Source organism: Melopsittacus undulatus (assembly GCF_012275295.1).
Source record: "Melopsittacus undulatus isolate bMelUnd1 chromosome W unlocalized genomic scaffold, bMelUnd1.mat.Z SUPER_W_unloc_2, whole genome shotgun sequence".
Classification (NCBI taxonomy): Eukaryota; Metazoa; Chordata; class Aves; order Psittaciformes; family Psittaculidae; genus Melopsittacus; species Melopsittacus undulatus.
In genome coordinates this window covers 959,245-976,058 of record NW_022993944.1, presented here as the reverse complement: position 1 = coordinate 976,058, position 16,814 = coordinate 959,245, and positions in this window count along the sequence as shown.

Genomic DNA, 16,814 nt, shown 5'->3' with positions numbered 1-16,814 from the left:
AAACTTAAACAGCAGAGATTTAGATTGGATCTAAGGAAGAAATTCTTTACTGTTAGAGTGGTGAGGTACTGGAATGGGTTGAACAGGGATTTTGTGAATGCTTCATCCCTGGCAGTGTTCAAGGCCAGGTTGGATGAAGCCTTGGATAATATGATTTAGTGTGAGGTGTTCCTGCCCATGGCAGGGGGGTTGGAACTAAATGTTCTTAAGGTCCTTTCCAACCCTAACTATTCTATGATTCTATGATTCTATCATCCTTGTAGGGATACCTTTCCTTCACAGCTGCCAAGAGCTGCTTTCAAAGGCTGGCAGCTTGTTTCTCTTTTGCAATCACTTTGTCAATTCCTCCTTTCTTATCAAGTGATCCCAGCTGCTTGCCTTCCTTATCTTCTTGTTTGTGACCGTCAGTCGCATTGTCCCAGCATCAGAGCAACCAGGTGATGATGTGCTCACCTGTAAGAGGGCTGAAGTTCTTTGGTGTATTTCATGGCTCAGTCGAGGTCTGGGATTGAGAAGTTACCTCTTATTCTTTCACTTCCTCTGGTTCGTGTATTAATAACTCCTGTTCAGATACCATCCCCGCTAGCACGTGCACTGGGTCTTCATCTTCCTTCACTGCACAAGTTCCTCTTTGAGGCTCTGGTTTGCTTTTCCCCTTGCTTATAGGGATAACTGGTGCTTTGATGTAGCTGCAGTGTCTGTGGTTGCTGTAGCTGTTGTGCTTGGGGGTTGAGTAGCTCCATTGTCTGTTGCTTTGCCATCAGATTCAGACATCTTTTTCCTCGGCGTAGGCCAGCACCTCAGCAACCCCAGCACGTCGCCATGACTTGTCCCTCTCTGGTATTACCAGGATGAGAGAACACCTCATTTAAGTGTTTTACTAGTCTTTCCAGATTTCGCACTTGTTCAGGGGTGAAGCTCCAAAGCACTGGAGGGGCCCACTGGCCTACATACTTGCCCATAGTAACCCACACACCCTGCCACTCATGACTACTGTCATGGTTTAAGCCTCACCAGTAACCCAGAACCATGCAACCTCTCAGTCACTCCCCCCCTTCTTCCTCCCCCCACTCCTAGAGTAATGGGGAGGATTATCAAAAGAATGCAACTCCCATGGGCTGATATAAGAACAGTCCGGTAACTGAGGTATAACATAAAACCACTACTGTTACCACCAATAATAATAATGATAAGGGAAATAACAAGGGAATAAAATACAACTGGTAACCACTGATTCAGAGAAAACTCCAGGAACAAACTTGCCAACAAAGTTTTCAAGCTGACAAGTAGGTATTCTTTATTGAAGCACCGGGAGACACGGGGGATAGCTCCTCCTAACGTGTGTCTCCGTATTGCTACACAAGCCGTCCTTTTATAGCCACTGGGCACACATACATATTCATGAGGGTACGTATGGATTACATCATTTTCCAGAAAGTTCCTCGCATGTGTACAAAAATGTGGTGGTGGTCTCTGAGAGTCGTTTACTTCTTCCAACAATCTTCATCACTTCTGGCAGCCTTTGAAGCACACGCAGTAGATGCTTCTACCAGTTTAATTGGTCTGTTAGCACCAGAGACATAATAATCCTCCTATCCTCCTACTTATCAGTTAGTTTAACTGTAGCCCATCATGGACACCTGCCATTCACAGATACTCCTTATCCCTGTGTTCTGTTCTTCTAGGCTCTTTTTCTTAAAGCTATGTCAACTATAACGATTTATCTTTGACAAGAATTCTCAGTATGTTCTCTAGCTGTACTCTATTTTTTTCTATGTATCATGCACCTCAGTAATTTTCCATTGCTACTGTTACAAAGCCATCAAATTTAACATTGCTTAAAACTAATTCTAAAGGTTTATATATTCCATTTTGTAATTTTGTGCCCACCTTGCTTCATCACCCACTGACCGATACCCAGCCCAACCCAAGCAGTAATCTAGCCCTTCTGGGTAACTGCTCCCAGTTTACAAACTGGGCATGACGTGTTGTGTTATGGAATACCCCTTTGGCTAGTTTGGTTCGGGTGTCCTGTCTCTGCTGCCTCCCATCTTCCCCTACTCCCTGGCAGAGCATGAGACTTAGAAAGTCCTTGGTCAGTGTCATGGTTTAAACCAATCCACACAGCTTGTGCACTCACTCCCCCCCCCCCCCCCCCCCCCCCCCCCTTGCTCCCCTGACTCCCGGAGAGTTAGGAAGGAGAATACAAAGAATGTATCCCTCATGGGTTGAGATAAGAACAGTTTAATAAGTAAGGTATAACATAAATCACTACTGTGACTACTACTACAAATAATAATGATAAAGGAAATAACAAGTGAAGAGAATACAACACCTCACCAGCCACCAACCCATAACTCACCCCACCCTGCCCGACCGAGCACCAACCGATACCTCCTCCATCCCCCCAAGAGCTCTCCAGCTCTTCCGGGTAACTCCCGGTTACATCCTGGGTATGACGTTCTATGGTATGGAATACCTCTTTGGCTAGCCTGGGTCAGGTGTCCTATCTCTCCTTCCTCCCGGCCTCTCCTCCTCCCTGGCAGAGCATGAGGCCTTGGACAAACCAAACATTTGAGCAGTAACACAAAACATACTTGCTATCAGCAACCGTTCCCAGCCCAAGAGTCAAAACACAGCACTGCACCAGCTACCAAGAAGGAGAAAAAATCACTGCTACTGCTGAACCCAGGACAGTCAGAGTAAATATTACTTAGCCACAAGTAAAAACATTGTTGTTATCAGCATTGTTCCAAGGCTGAAAGTCAAAACCACAGCACTGTACCAGCTACTAAGAAGGAGAAAAATGACTACTACTGCTGAACCCAGGATATTGCCCAGTCTTGTGGAAAAACTCTTGGTGGTCCTCCTACATTATCGTTTAACCTTAGAGAAGACCTGAGCCTGACCCTTCTTAACTTTGAAGATCAGACAAAATAGGGCATCCTCAAGGTTGGATGGCCTTGGGTAAAACACATTGAGTATTTGTGGCAACATGCCGATTCCCAGCAAAAGCAGCAGGCAGTTCTCAAGAGTATTCAAAGGCTGTCTAAAACCTTTAGAATTCTCAAATGCTACTGTAAGTAGCCTGGTGGGGTGCAGAGCGTGTGAGGGAATATCTTCTCCATAGGTTGACCCCCCGAGGGAAGAAAAATTAAATATGTGTAATTGTTAACTATTCCCATTACATGCCTCCCATAGTATAGAGGTTATGACCACGCTGAGAAGCCATACTAGCCCAGTTTCATGGTCAATGACTCTGTTGCATTACAAGTTATTATCATGAAGTACAGCAAAATAAGAACCTTATCCCAGGGTTGGAAACCATGTATTGGGTTCTCCAGAGACAATGGCTTGTTCCAAACAACCATACTCTGAAGCGCAGTTAAAGTTTTTCCTAGGGAAAGTAGATAGTTATATACATACTGTTTTCCTTTTATATATACATTCAGATTTTTTTTTGGGAGTCATACGGCTTTCCATATAACAACTCATAAAGACTAATTAAAGTTCCACTTTTAGGTTGAACCCGAATTCAAAAGAGAGCCAGTAGGACTGCCTGAGGAAATTTCAAATTAGTTTCCTGACATATTTTACTAACCTGTCTTTTCAATGTTTGATTCATTCTTTCTACTTTTCCTCTGGATTGTGGCCTCCAAGGCATATGTATGTCCCAAGTAATTCCTGACATTTTACTAACACCCTGTACCCCTTCTGTAATAAAAACATGGACCTCTATCTGAAGATATTCCAATAAGCACCCCAAATCTTGGGATAAGCTCCTGCAATAGCCACTTAATGACTTCTTTTGCTTGATTGGTCTGACAGGGAAAGGCTTCTGGACATCCTGTAAAAGTGTCAACCCCTACCAAAATGTACCATTACCCATTTTGCCAAGGTAGTCCGGAAAAATCTATTTGCCAATAACCTCCTGGTTCCATTCCCAATTTCAGTATTCCCATTTAAACCTTTCTCTTTACAACTGGATTGTTTTTCAAACATATTTCACATTTTGCAGTTCTCATTTTAGCTATTTCTAGTATTTTTACTATGTGTCTCTTTAAAAATGTCACTAATGCTTCTGCTCCCCAGTGACATTCCTTATGTTTTGCCTGTATTATTTCCCTCATTATAAGTGGTGGGATTACTACTTCACCTTGTGATGTCACCCACCATCCTGCTAGATTCTTTTTGCATTTAGCAACTTCCTAATTTCTCATCTTCCTCTGAATATTTAGGTTTTTCTCTTAGTAGAGCTATGATTTTAGGAGGGATTAATGCCATTTGAAAGGCATCTCTTTTTGCAGTCCTCCTAGCTGTCCTGTCTGCCAATTTGTTTCCTATAATTTCGTTTGCATTTCCTGACTGATGTGCTTTACAGTGCATGATTGCCACCTTAATCGGCTTCTGGATTGCTTGTATTAATTTTAAAATTTCTTCTTTGTATTTAATACTTGTTCCCTGGGAGGATAATAGTCTCCTTTCCTTCCACAGGACTCCATGAACACGTACCACAGTCGTGGTTTAAAACCAAACTGCACAGCTTGTGCATTCACTTCCCCCTTTGCTCCCCCAACTCCCGGAGAGTTAGGAAGGAGAATCCAAAGAATGTAGCCCCATGGGTTGAGATAAGAACAGTTTAATAACTAAGGCATAACACAAATCATTACTGCTACTACTACTACAATTAATAATGACAAAGGAAATAACAAGTGAAGAGAATACAACACCTCACCAGCCACCGACCCATAACTCACCCCACCCTGCCCGACCGAGCACCGACCGATACCTCCTCCATCCCCCCAAGAGCTCTCCAGCCCTTCCGGGTAACTCCCGGTTACATCCTGGGTATGATGTGCTATGGTATGGAATACCTCTTTGGCTAGCCTGGGTCAGGTGTCCTGTCTCTCCTTCCTCCCGGCCTCCCCTCCTCCCTGGCAGAGCATGAGGCTCAGAAAAGGCCTTGGACAAACCAAACATTTGAGCAGTAACTCAAAACATACTTGCTATCAGCAACCGTTCCCAGCCCGAGAATCAAAACACAGCACTGCACCAGCTACCAAGAAGGAGAAAAAATGCCTGCTACTGCTGAACCCAGGACACACAGCAAAGGCGTATTTTGAATCAGTCCAAATATTCACTTTCTTTCCTCTACTCAGTTCTAATGCTCTCATCAAGGCTATAATTTCTGCATTTTGAGCTGAAGTAGTCACCGCATATCCTGCATATAGAATTCCATTATGGAATAATTAGAAATTAAACTTATCTTTAAAATGTAGCATTGTTCACACGTAAAGGAAAAATAGACTTTCAGGGGAAGATGCAGCTACACCTTGTATGTCAGGAATGTGCACTCCACAGCAGTTTCCCGTGGCAACATTGATGGAGGATAGAGCAGAGGGGAGATTTTGCAGCCACGATCTGTCCTAACACCAGAAGAGATAGGAACTAGTGGCACTAGAAACTGATAAGCTGCATAATTGCTACCCTGAGCCAAGTCTGTCATCTTTTGACAAAGTGCTGTCCTTTGTGTGAACTTTGCTTCATTATAATGCATTTTAATACATTATAATATGAAACCACACTTCCATCTCTAATGCTACTCACCTCCAAAGTGAGATCCCCCCTCTTTGAGCATGCTCTTTGAATTCTTTTTGGTATATACCTTTAAAAGCAAAGCAAGAAAATGTTACACCAATAATAATAAAGGTATGTATGACTGGAGTCACTCAAGCTCCACCTTGAAGGTGAAAAATATTATAAAATGGCCCAAAAAAGGGGGAATACTGGGGAAGACATCATTGTGGACAAGTCGAGGAAAATTCCATTAGCAGATTACCCTTGACTCCTGGGACCAGTTGGTTTATTTTCTGCCAAATTGTCTTGCCTTTTAAAACTGCTACCATCCATGTATAATTCCCAATCAGGATCATCCAGCGGTCTATCCGTTAAGTCTTCTTGACCTGAATAAACATGTTCAATGGTCACCAAACAGTCATGTTCTAATTGTCCTTCTTCCTGTACGGAGTTCAAAAAAACCCTGCAGAGTTTATAAGGTTAGTTTGTTTTCAAAATAACATCATCTTGTTTTGTCAAAATCATTCTGTATTTACAAAAATCACATACAAAAATCACTCTGTGTTCTGCCAATGACCCCCTTTTGTTCTAAAACAGTAATTACCATATGTGATACATATACTGTTATTGTCCTCCCCAAAGTTAGTTTTCGAGCTTGTATTAGCATCACTGTAGCAGCAACAGTAGAGTGTATAGCCGGCACCATGTTCTTTAAGCCTACCTTCCTCATGAAGTCTAACTTCACTGAGAGCAGCAATATTGATGTTGAGTTGAGACAGTTTGTGGGCAATTAGCGCAGAACGGCACTCAGGACGTCCACTGTTCGCTGTATCAAGCATGGTTCTGATGTTCCAACATGTGAGTGTAAAACTGGACACACCTTTGGAGGCAGGTGTATGCCTTTGCCTCTTTGTCTTTAATCAACTGCAACAGAAGATGCCTGTTGGCCGTGGCTAGCCAACCAGGTGGAGGGGGAGATGAGCTTTGGTTAGGCCACCTTTTCTAGGCCTCTCTCCATATGGAGCAAGCAGTGCTCTCCTTGAGAAAAAGGCTGCTTGGTCATTCAGGATGCTGCCGAACAAGACTGTCATCTCCTGGGTCAGTCTTGAGCGACCAATGTCCTGAACCGCCTGCATGCAGGGTTGGGTCTGCAACTTCCAGTACACCTTAACATCTGCCATTTCATCCCTCACCTGTTGCTACAGGGCTTTGCAAGTGTGGGTAAACCCTTTGGGCCTGCGCAGTGGATTTTTTAGGTGAGGCACAGCATGCACAAAACTGGCCCCACCCTTTACACCTGAGGTTTACCTGCCAGGGCCTAGCAAGCTTGGAGGGCGGCAGCAAAGTCCTCAGGTCGCAGGTTTGATTAGAGTATCCTTCTCTTAGATGGATGGCCTTACAGGGCTAAACAAGCTCCATCTGCCCAGGTTTGAAGTTAGTCATCCTTCTCCTAGGATGGTTGCCTAAAGGCTAGTGAGCCCATCCTGCTCATGGACACACTTTGTCTGACCCTTCAGTTGAGACCTCTCTGGCATGGGAGACCCTACCAGAGGCATATGCCACCACCAGCATAGCTCCCAACCTCACAAGGGCACGCAAGCTCTTTCCCCACGACAAGGGGGTGTACGTGAAAGAGATAAAACAACATTAACTGCAAAATGACATTACAACTCAAAGTTCCATTTTTTTGGCCACTTTTCCTTATCCTCCAAAAAATACAAAAGCCACAAGTGGTTACAATATTAAATCATCTGTCTTTTGCATAAATCATCATGCAAATCACCCCAATGTGCTAACAAACATCCTAACAGCAATGTTTTTGGTATCTTTTTATCCATGGTGGTCAAATTTCCAGAACTTCTATTCTTAAATAATTTTACAAATCCTGATGCCATTACGATAAAATATGTAATCATTAATTACCAAAACAATCAAATGGTAATTTGATACCCAGGAAATTACAGACAAGTCAGTCTCACATCTGTGCCTGGCAAAATCTTGGAGCAGATTCTCCTGGAAAGTATGCTAAAGGCACATGAAAAACAACAAGGTGCTTGGTGACAGCCAACATGACTCCACTAAAGGGAAATCCTTCCTGACCAATTTGGTGGCCTTTTAGGATAGGTCTACAGAACTGATGGACAGGGGTAGAGCAGTTGATGTCATGTACATGGACTTGTGCAAAGCATTTGACACTGTCTCACATAACATCCTTGTCTCTAAATTGGAGAGACATCAATTTGATAGGTGGACCACTCAGTGGATAAAGAACTGCATGGACGGCTGCACACAAAGAGTGGTGGTCAATGGCTCAGTGTCTGGCTGGAGACCAGTAATGACTGGTGTCCCTCAGGGATCGGAGTTGGGACCGGTCTTGTTCAACAACTTTGTTGGTGACATGGATAGTGGGATTGAGTGCACCCTTAGCAAGTTTGCCAATGACACCAAGCTGTGTGGTTCTGTTGATATATTGGAGGGAAGGAATGCCATCCAGAGGGACCTTGACATGCTTGTGAGGTGGGCTGATGCCAACCTTATGAAGTTTAACCATGCCAAGTGCAAGGTCCTACACCTGGGTGGGAGCAATCCCAGGCACAGCTACAGGTTGGGCAGAGAAGAGATTCAGAACAGCCCTGTGGAGAAGGACTTAGGGGTGCTGGTTGATGAGAAAATGAACATGAGCTGGCAGTGTGTGCATACAGCCCAGAAAGCCAACCATATCCTGGGCTGCAGCAAAAGGAGCATGCCAGCAGGTTGAAGGAAGGGATCCTGCCCCTCTACTCTGCTCTCATGAGACTTCACTTGGAGTAATGTGTGCAGTTCTGGTGTCCTCAACATAAAAATGACATGGAACACCTGGAACAAGCCCAGAGGAAGGCCATGAGGATGATCAGGGGACTGGAGCACTTCCCATATGAATACAGGCTAAGAAAGTTGGGGATGTTCAGCCTGGAGAAGAAAGCTCTGTGGAGACCTCAAAGCAGTCTTCCACTATCTGAAGGGGGCCTACAATGATGCTGGGGATGGACTGGGACATCAGGGCCTGTAGTGATAGGACAAAGGGTGACGGGTTAAAACTTAAACAGGGGAAGTTTAGTTTGGATATAAGGAAGAAGTTCTTTACTGTTAGGGTGGTGAGGCACTGGAATGGGTTGCCCATGGAAGCTGTGAATGCTCTATCCCTGGCAGTGTTCGAGGCCAGGTTGGACAGAGCCTTGGGTGACATTGTTTAGTGTGAGGTGTTGAAACAAGGGGAACACAAAATCACAAAATGGAATTTATAAACCTTTAGAATTAGTTTTAAGCAATGTTAAGTTCAATGGCTTTGTAACAGTAGCAATGGAAAATTACTGAGGTGCATAATACATAGAAAAAATAGAGTACAGCTAGAGAACATACTGGCACAAGATAAATCGTTATAGTTGATATGGTCTTAAGAAAAACAGTCTAGAAAAACAGGATGCAGGGATAAGGAGTATCTGGGAATAGCAGGTGTCCAGGATAGGCTACGGGTAAACTAACTGATAAGTAGGAGGATAGGAGGATTATTATGTCTCTGGTGCTAACGAACCAATTAAACTGGTATAAGCATCTACTGCGCGTGCTTCAAAGGCTGCCAGAAGTGATGAAGATTGTTGGAAGAAGTAAACGACCCTCAGAGACCACCACCACAATTCTGTATGCATGCGGGGAGCTTTCTGGAAAATGATGTAATCCATACGTAGCCTCATGAATATGTATGTATGCCCAGGGACTATATAAGGATGGCTTGTGTAGCAATAGAGAGACACAAGTTAGGAGGAGTTATCCCCCGTGTCTCCCGGTGCTGCAATAAAGAATACCTGCTTGTCAGCTTGAAAACTTTGTTGGCAAGTTTGTTCCTGGAGTTTTCTCCAAATCAGTGTCCATGCCCATGGCAGGGGGGTTGGAACTAGATGATCTGAAGGTCCTTTCCAACCCTAACTATTCTATGATTCTATGATTCTAATTATCAAATTACAATAAAGTATGCAAAAGTAATCACCAAAACATGAAATCGGTAATTCCTAAATAACAATAAAATATGCAAATAGTAATCACAAAACATGCAACAGTCATTATCAAATACCAGTGGAAATAGTAATTACCAAATATGCAACAATAATTACCAACCCAAGTCCAACCCTGAAAAAGCTTTTGCTTATGACTTACAGGCAGATGACCAGGCTTCCAAAGCAAACGGATACTCTCTTAGCCTCAACCATGCACAGCTTTCACTTCCATACAGTCACGCTTTCCAAACCAAATTCTGAAAGAAGTGCCTTACCCTTTTTTTATTCCAGGGAATGTTGTGGGGAGCTTTAAGATTCAAGGGCAATGTTACTCCCTGAGAATTACTCAGTGCTGGATGGAGTTTTATCAGCACTCCATCTCTTCCAGTCTCACTTGCTAGGTCCCATTTGTGTCACCAAAAACTGTCACCGAAAGTCAGAAGAATAAAACTCCTTAACACCAATGTAGCATTAAGAACCAGGCACTTCTTTATTGCAGCACTGGTTGCTAGGTGGAATTTCCACAAGTCAAGCACAACCAATGCCAATTTCATCCTTACATTTATACACAAAAATTACAAGGTAGTACACACCCAGTTACAATTATTGGTTAGTGATTTATGTAGAATTATAATATCTGCAGTGTCATTCTCTTCTGTTACTATGCTTGCATGGAGCAATGGTTTTCTCAATCTGTGGGTGTGCTTTTGTTGTGGGTTCAGCTATAGCAGTCATTTTTCTCCTTAGTAGCCAGTGCAGTGCTATTTTTTTGCCTTTAGTCAGAGAGCAACGCTGATAACACACCAATGTTTTGACTTGTTGCTAAGTATTGCTTAACTGTTCAAGGCCAGGTTGAAGGAAGCCTTGGGTGAGATGGATTAGTGTGAGGTGTCCCGGCCCATGGCAGGGGGGTTGGAACTAGATGATCTTAAGGTCCTTTCCAACCCTAACTATTCTATGATTCTATGATTGCTTACTCTGATCAAGGACTTTTGAGTCTCATGTTCTGCCAGTGAGGGGGGGCACTGGAAGCCGGGAGGAAGCAGAGACAGGACAGCTGACCCAAACTAGCCAAAGGGGTATTCCATACCCCTTTATATATACATATATAGTGGGTACATCATGCCCAGTATATAAAATGGGGGGAGCAACCCGGAAAGCTCAGATCACTGCTTGGGTTGGGCTGGGTATCGGTCAGCAGATGGTGAGCAACTGTATTTTTACCCCTTTTATTTCCCTTATCATTATTATTATTGGTGGTAGCAGCAGTAGTTTTGTATTATACCTTAGTTACTAGACTGTTTTTATCTCACCCTGTGGGATTTACATTCTTTTGATTCTCCTCCCCATCCCTCCGGGATCACAGGGGAAGAAGGTGAGGAGTGAGCAAGTGGCTGCATGGTTCTGAGTTACTGGCTGGGCTTAAACCACAACAGTTCAGGTTTTACTTCCCTAGTGGCTGGATTAATCTGCTTTTGCCAGAATCGTAGAATCATAGAATAGCTAGGGTTGGAAAGGACCTTAAGATCATCTAGTTCCACCCCCCCTGACATGGGCAGGGACACCTCACACTAAACCATGCCACACAAGGGTTCATCCAATCTGGCCTTGAACACCGCCAGGGATGGAGCATTCACAACCTCCATATTTCCATGTTTTACCTTGAAGATACTAGTGAAACTAAAACCAAACCAAATCAAACCACAAAAAGAAAAAAAAAAGGAAATTCAGTTTAGATAGCTGTTCAGAGTTTGAAAAAGCTATTCAGTCTAGATCTGGCTAAAGTGTGCATAATTGTTGCTGACAGGTTCAGCTGTAGTGGGTGTCTCATTTATACTAGACAGGTATTTTCCATGGTTTAGGACAGGTTATTCTGCAACTAATGTTAGTGTGAGGCATGACTTCTGTGTCTGGTGGGAGGGAGACCTCCTTCCAGGAGAGAAATCCAGCATGTCAGCATTGTGGGTCCCGCTATGAGGTTCACACTCCTGGACTGGGCTGGGGGGGCTTCTCTGCTTGATGGTGTCCCCTAGGCCTTTCCTGCAGTGGTTGCCAACCCTCTCCCTCTTAGGGCCAGGTAGCATATACCCAAGCCTGACTCATGTTCCCATGTCACCTAGCCATTGGCTGTTGCCATCACTGATGCTCATTTTCTGTCACTTTGGAAGGCTCTCCATAGCTGTGCTGTCTGTTGCTGTGCAATCAGATCCAGGGACATCTTTTTCTTGCTCCTTACAGAATAGGGTCCTAAAGGTGTAGGCCAAGCCCCAGCACACTGCAGCAAGTTGTCCCTCTCTGGTATTGCCAGGATGACAGCACACCTCATTTAAGTGTTTTACTAGTTTTTTTCCGGATTTTGAACTTGTTCAGGGGTAAAGTTTCAAAGCACTGGGGGGGCCAATTGGCTTAAGTACTTGCCCATAGAATCCCACACACCTTGCCACTAATGACTGGCCAGCCTCAGGGAAGATCTCTTGGCAGTACTCTTAAGTAGTCATTTAAACTTAGACAAGACCTGAGCCAGATCCTGCTTAGCTTCCAAGATTGGAAAAGATTGGGCATTCTCAGGGTGGTCACACCGTAGGCAAAAATAAAGAGCATATGCAGCAACAAGCTGGTTCCCAGCAAAATGAACAGGATGCTTTCAAGGTCATTGAAATGATATTCAAGGTCTTAAACTTTTCCAGAATATACTCTTACTGTAAATAGCCTGGTGGGGGAGCAGAGCATGTGGGGGAATATCTTCTCCATCGGTTGATTCCCCGAGGGAAGGAAAATGAAAGATGTGCAATTGTTAAAAATTCCCATTACATGCCTCCCACAGTATAGATGTGATGACCACACTGAGAAGGCACACCAACCAAGTTACATGATCAATGATTTTATTGTATTACAAGCCATTACCATGAAGTACAGCGAAACAAGAACCTTAGCCCAGGCCCTCCAGCTGATAAACACTAAAACAGAACCACGCAACCACTCAGTCGCTCCCTCCCACCCCCTTTCTCCACCTGCTCCCGGAGGGATGGAGAGGAGAATCGAAAGGATGCAACACTGTGAAGAAAATGACTTTTGATTCATGTCAGTTATTTAGGGGTAAAAAGATTAATATGTGCTTATGCAAGATTGTAATAAGTCTTATGCTAACCTCAGATAGACAATGCCTGTGCAAGCTTAGCACTGCTGCAAAGATATGGTTTGCTGCTTAAAGGTCACGGAATGAGGAAGACTGAGGAACCTTCAAGAAGGCAGAATAAGACCCCTAGCAACAGGATGGCACAGACTCAAACGATACCATGAAAGGACACGTATACAGGATGTGGACTGGATACAAGAATGTATAAAAGGACAGACCCTGGGAGGGAGGGTGTGTGTCCACGTGGAGTGGAGACTCCCCTGCACACCCAGCACTGCTTTGCTTATTGTCTCTCAAGTTATTAATCATTTGTAAATAAAGTTAATTTGGATAAAGCCCTGTTTATGCGAAATTTTTATAACACCCACAGGCTGATATAAGAACAGTCCAGTAACTAAGGTATAACACAAAAACACCACTGCTGCCACCAGTAATAATAATGATAAGGGAAAAAACAAGGGAAGAGAACACAACTGCTCACCATCCGCCGAATGATACCCAGGCTGACCTGAGCAGTGATCTAGCCCTTCTGGGTAACTGCCCCCAGTTTATATACTGGGCATGACGCATTGTGGTATGGAATACCCCTTTGGCTAGTTTGGGTCAGGTGTCCTGTCTCTGCTTCCTGCTAGTTTCTCCTCTTCCTTGGCAGAGCAGGAGACTCAGAAAGTCCTTGGTCAGAGTAAACATTACTTAGCAATAAGTAAAAACATCGTTGCTATCAGCGCTGTTCCCAGGCTGAAAGTCAAAAACACAGTACTGCACCAGCTACTAAGAAGAAGAGAAATGACTGCTACTGCTGAACCCAGGACAGTATTCAGTGGGCTACAGCTGAGGGTATTTCACTGGGAGAGCAAATGGAGAGCTGCATTCCAAGGAGAGGTGTTCCTACGCCCTCCCAGCAAAGCCTCTGCTGCTGGTACAGGCGGAAAAGTGCTTTTACTGGCAATTGCAAGAGCAGCAAATTAACTTCCATTGGTGGGTGCCACAAAGGGCTGAGAGGACTCTGCTAACCCCTCTGTGTTAGCATGGCAAGGAGAAGTGGCACCTGTTTGCCCAGTGTAGGCAAGCCCAGACCAACAGCTTCAGCAGTGTTTTCACATACCTCTAGGGGAAGGAGTTGCTAGACTGGAGCTTGCAATTAGGTGTGAATCACTGGTGTTCTGGGTAAATAGCATTGGGAATGCTTGCATGGTGGTACCACTTCCCTGAGCATCCTGAGCCAAGAGCAAGCAGCCAGAAAGGAGCAGCTCCTCTTGGCAACAGGGATAAAGTTCCTGTGGTGCACATAAAATATTTGCTGGGGAAGACAGTCTGGATTATTCCTGCTTCAGGTAAAGGCAAACCCACTCATGGCACTGCTTTTGCTCAGAGACCTGGATATATTGAATGGTACAATGGGATGTTAAAAAATACACTGAGAGCAATGGGTGGTGGGACTTTCAAACATTGGGATACACTTTTACCAAAAGCCACCTGGTTGGTCAACACCAGAGGATCTGCCAACAGAGCTGGCCCAGCCCAGTCAGAACTTTTACATACTGTAGAAGGGGATAAAGTTCCTGTGGTGCACATAAAGAATTTTCTGGGGAAGACAGTCTGGGTTCTTCCTGCTTCAGGTGAAGGCAAACCCACTTATGGGATTGCTTTTGCTCAGGGACCAGGATATATTTGGTAGGTAATGCGGAAAGATGGGGAAGTCCGATGTGTATCTCGAGGGGATTTGATTTTAGGGGAAAATGGCCAATGAACTCAACTGCATGCTGTTGCCTGCTATGCAGCACATTCAGAGCCCACCAACTAGATGTCCTCAGGTCACCAGTGACCAGCCCTAACTTCACTCTGATCATCATCCCAACAAAAAAAGAACTTTGACAAAACCAGACGAGCTCAGCAGTGACTAGACAAGTTCTGCAGTATCATCAACAGGAAACAGTCCAACACTGCACACAGTCTCTCCTGCTCTGAAAGACTGCTACAAGAGATGGAGCCCAACATCATGGACCGGATGAACTCAGCAGCTTTATAGGGATTGGTCCATGCACTAAGGAATGATCTCTCTCTTTCTGTGTGTGTGTATGTATATATATACATATATGAGACAAGAGTGATGGTATTTTGAAAAATGTAGGATCTGAGCATGATGCAAATGGTATGGAATAAGGGGTGGATACTGTACTGGGTTCAGCAGCAGCAGTCATTTTTCTCCTTATTAGTAGCTGGTGCAGTGCTGGTGCGAGTGCAGCTGGTTGCTCACTCCCCTTCCCCCCCGCCCCCCCCCAATCCCAGAAGGATGGGGCAGAGAATCAAAGAATATAACTCCCATGGGTTGAGATATGAACAGTCCAGTAACTAAGGTAAAACACAAAACCACTCTACTGCTACCACTAATAATAATAATCATAAGGGAAATAACAAGGGAAGAGAATACAACCGCCCACCACTCGCTGACTGATACCAAGCCTGACTGATACCAGGAAAGCAAGTGCCTGGAAAACATAGGGTTAAAATACTTTTAAATTAACTTAGGTCTAAGATAGAGAACAATGTTTGTGTTGTAAGTCTGTGGTGTGATAACAGAATTTAGTAGTCTTACTAACAAGAGGGAATTATTTATTTCCATCCTTCTAATAAGTGAAGTATTTCTTACCATCCTAATTATCAGTTAATTTGGAGACAGTGACTCCTGAACATCTGCTAGCTTGGGATAGTCCTTGTCTGTCCATCCTGTTCTGCTTGCAATAAATTTTGTACAACGGTCACACTTTTAAATCTTTGCCAGCTATCAGAAACTTGCAGATACAGTTGGTTTCAGCTAATTTGTGATTACTGGGGCATCCAACTGTGCCAAAGGTGAAAAGTGCAGCCTGAGGGAGATTGATTACTTCATCTTGAAGATCCCTGTCCACAACCATTGGAGGGCAGTGAGCAAGCATCAAAAGGGAGGAGACTTATGATAATGAATTGAGGGAAGAAAAATGGACTATGCACAATCAATGTGAATCCAGACTTACCTCCATCCCTGGAAAGGTTATGGAACAACTTATTCTTGACACCATCTCTAGACATATCAAGGATGAGGGGGTAATTAAGAACAGCCAACATGGTTTTATGAGGGGGAAGTCATGTTTGACCAACCTTACAGCCTTCTATGAGGAACTAGGTGGAGAGATGATGGTAGAGCGGTAGATGTGGTTTTTCTTGATTTCAGTAAGGCATTTGAAACTGTCTCCCACAGCATTCTCATAGATAAGCTAAGGAAGTGTGGGCTTGATGATCAGGTAGTGAGGTGGATAGAGACCTGGTTGAAAGGAAGAAGTTCGCTGATGACACTAATCTGGGAGGAGTGGCTGACACACCAGAAGGCTGTGTTGCCATTCAGCGAGATCTGGACAGGCTGGGGAGTTGGGCAGGGAGAAACTTGATGAAATTCAACAAGGGGAAGTGTAGAGACTTGCATCTGGGGAAGAACAACCCCATGTACCAGTACAGGTTGGGGGTTGACCTGCTGGAAAGTAGTGAAGGGGAAAGGGACCTGGGGGTCCTGGTGGACAGAAGGATGACCATGAGCCAGCAATGTGCCCTTGTGGCCAAGAAGGCAAATGGAATCCTAGGGTGCATTAGGAAGGGAGTGGTTGGTAGGGCAAGAGAAGTTCTCCTCCCCCTCTACTCTGCCTTGGTGAGGCTGCATCTGGAATATTGCATCCAGTTCTGGGCCCCTCAGTTCAAGAAGGACAGGGAATTGCTTGAAAGTGTCCAGCACAGAGCCACAAAGATGATTAAGGGAGTGGAACACCTCCATTATGAGGAGAGGCTGAGGGAGCTGGGTCTCTTTAGCTTGGAGAAGAGGAGACTGAGGGGTGACCTCATCAGTGTTTACAAATATGTAAAGGGTGAGTGTCAGGATGATGGAGCTAGGCTTTTTTCAGTGATATCCAGTGGTAGGACAAGGGGCAATGGGTGTGAACTGGAGCATAGGAGGTTCTCCATCAGGAAGAACTTCTAAACTGTGAGAGTGACAAAGCACTGGAACAGGTTGCCCAGGGGGGTTGTGGAGTCTCCTACGTTGG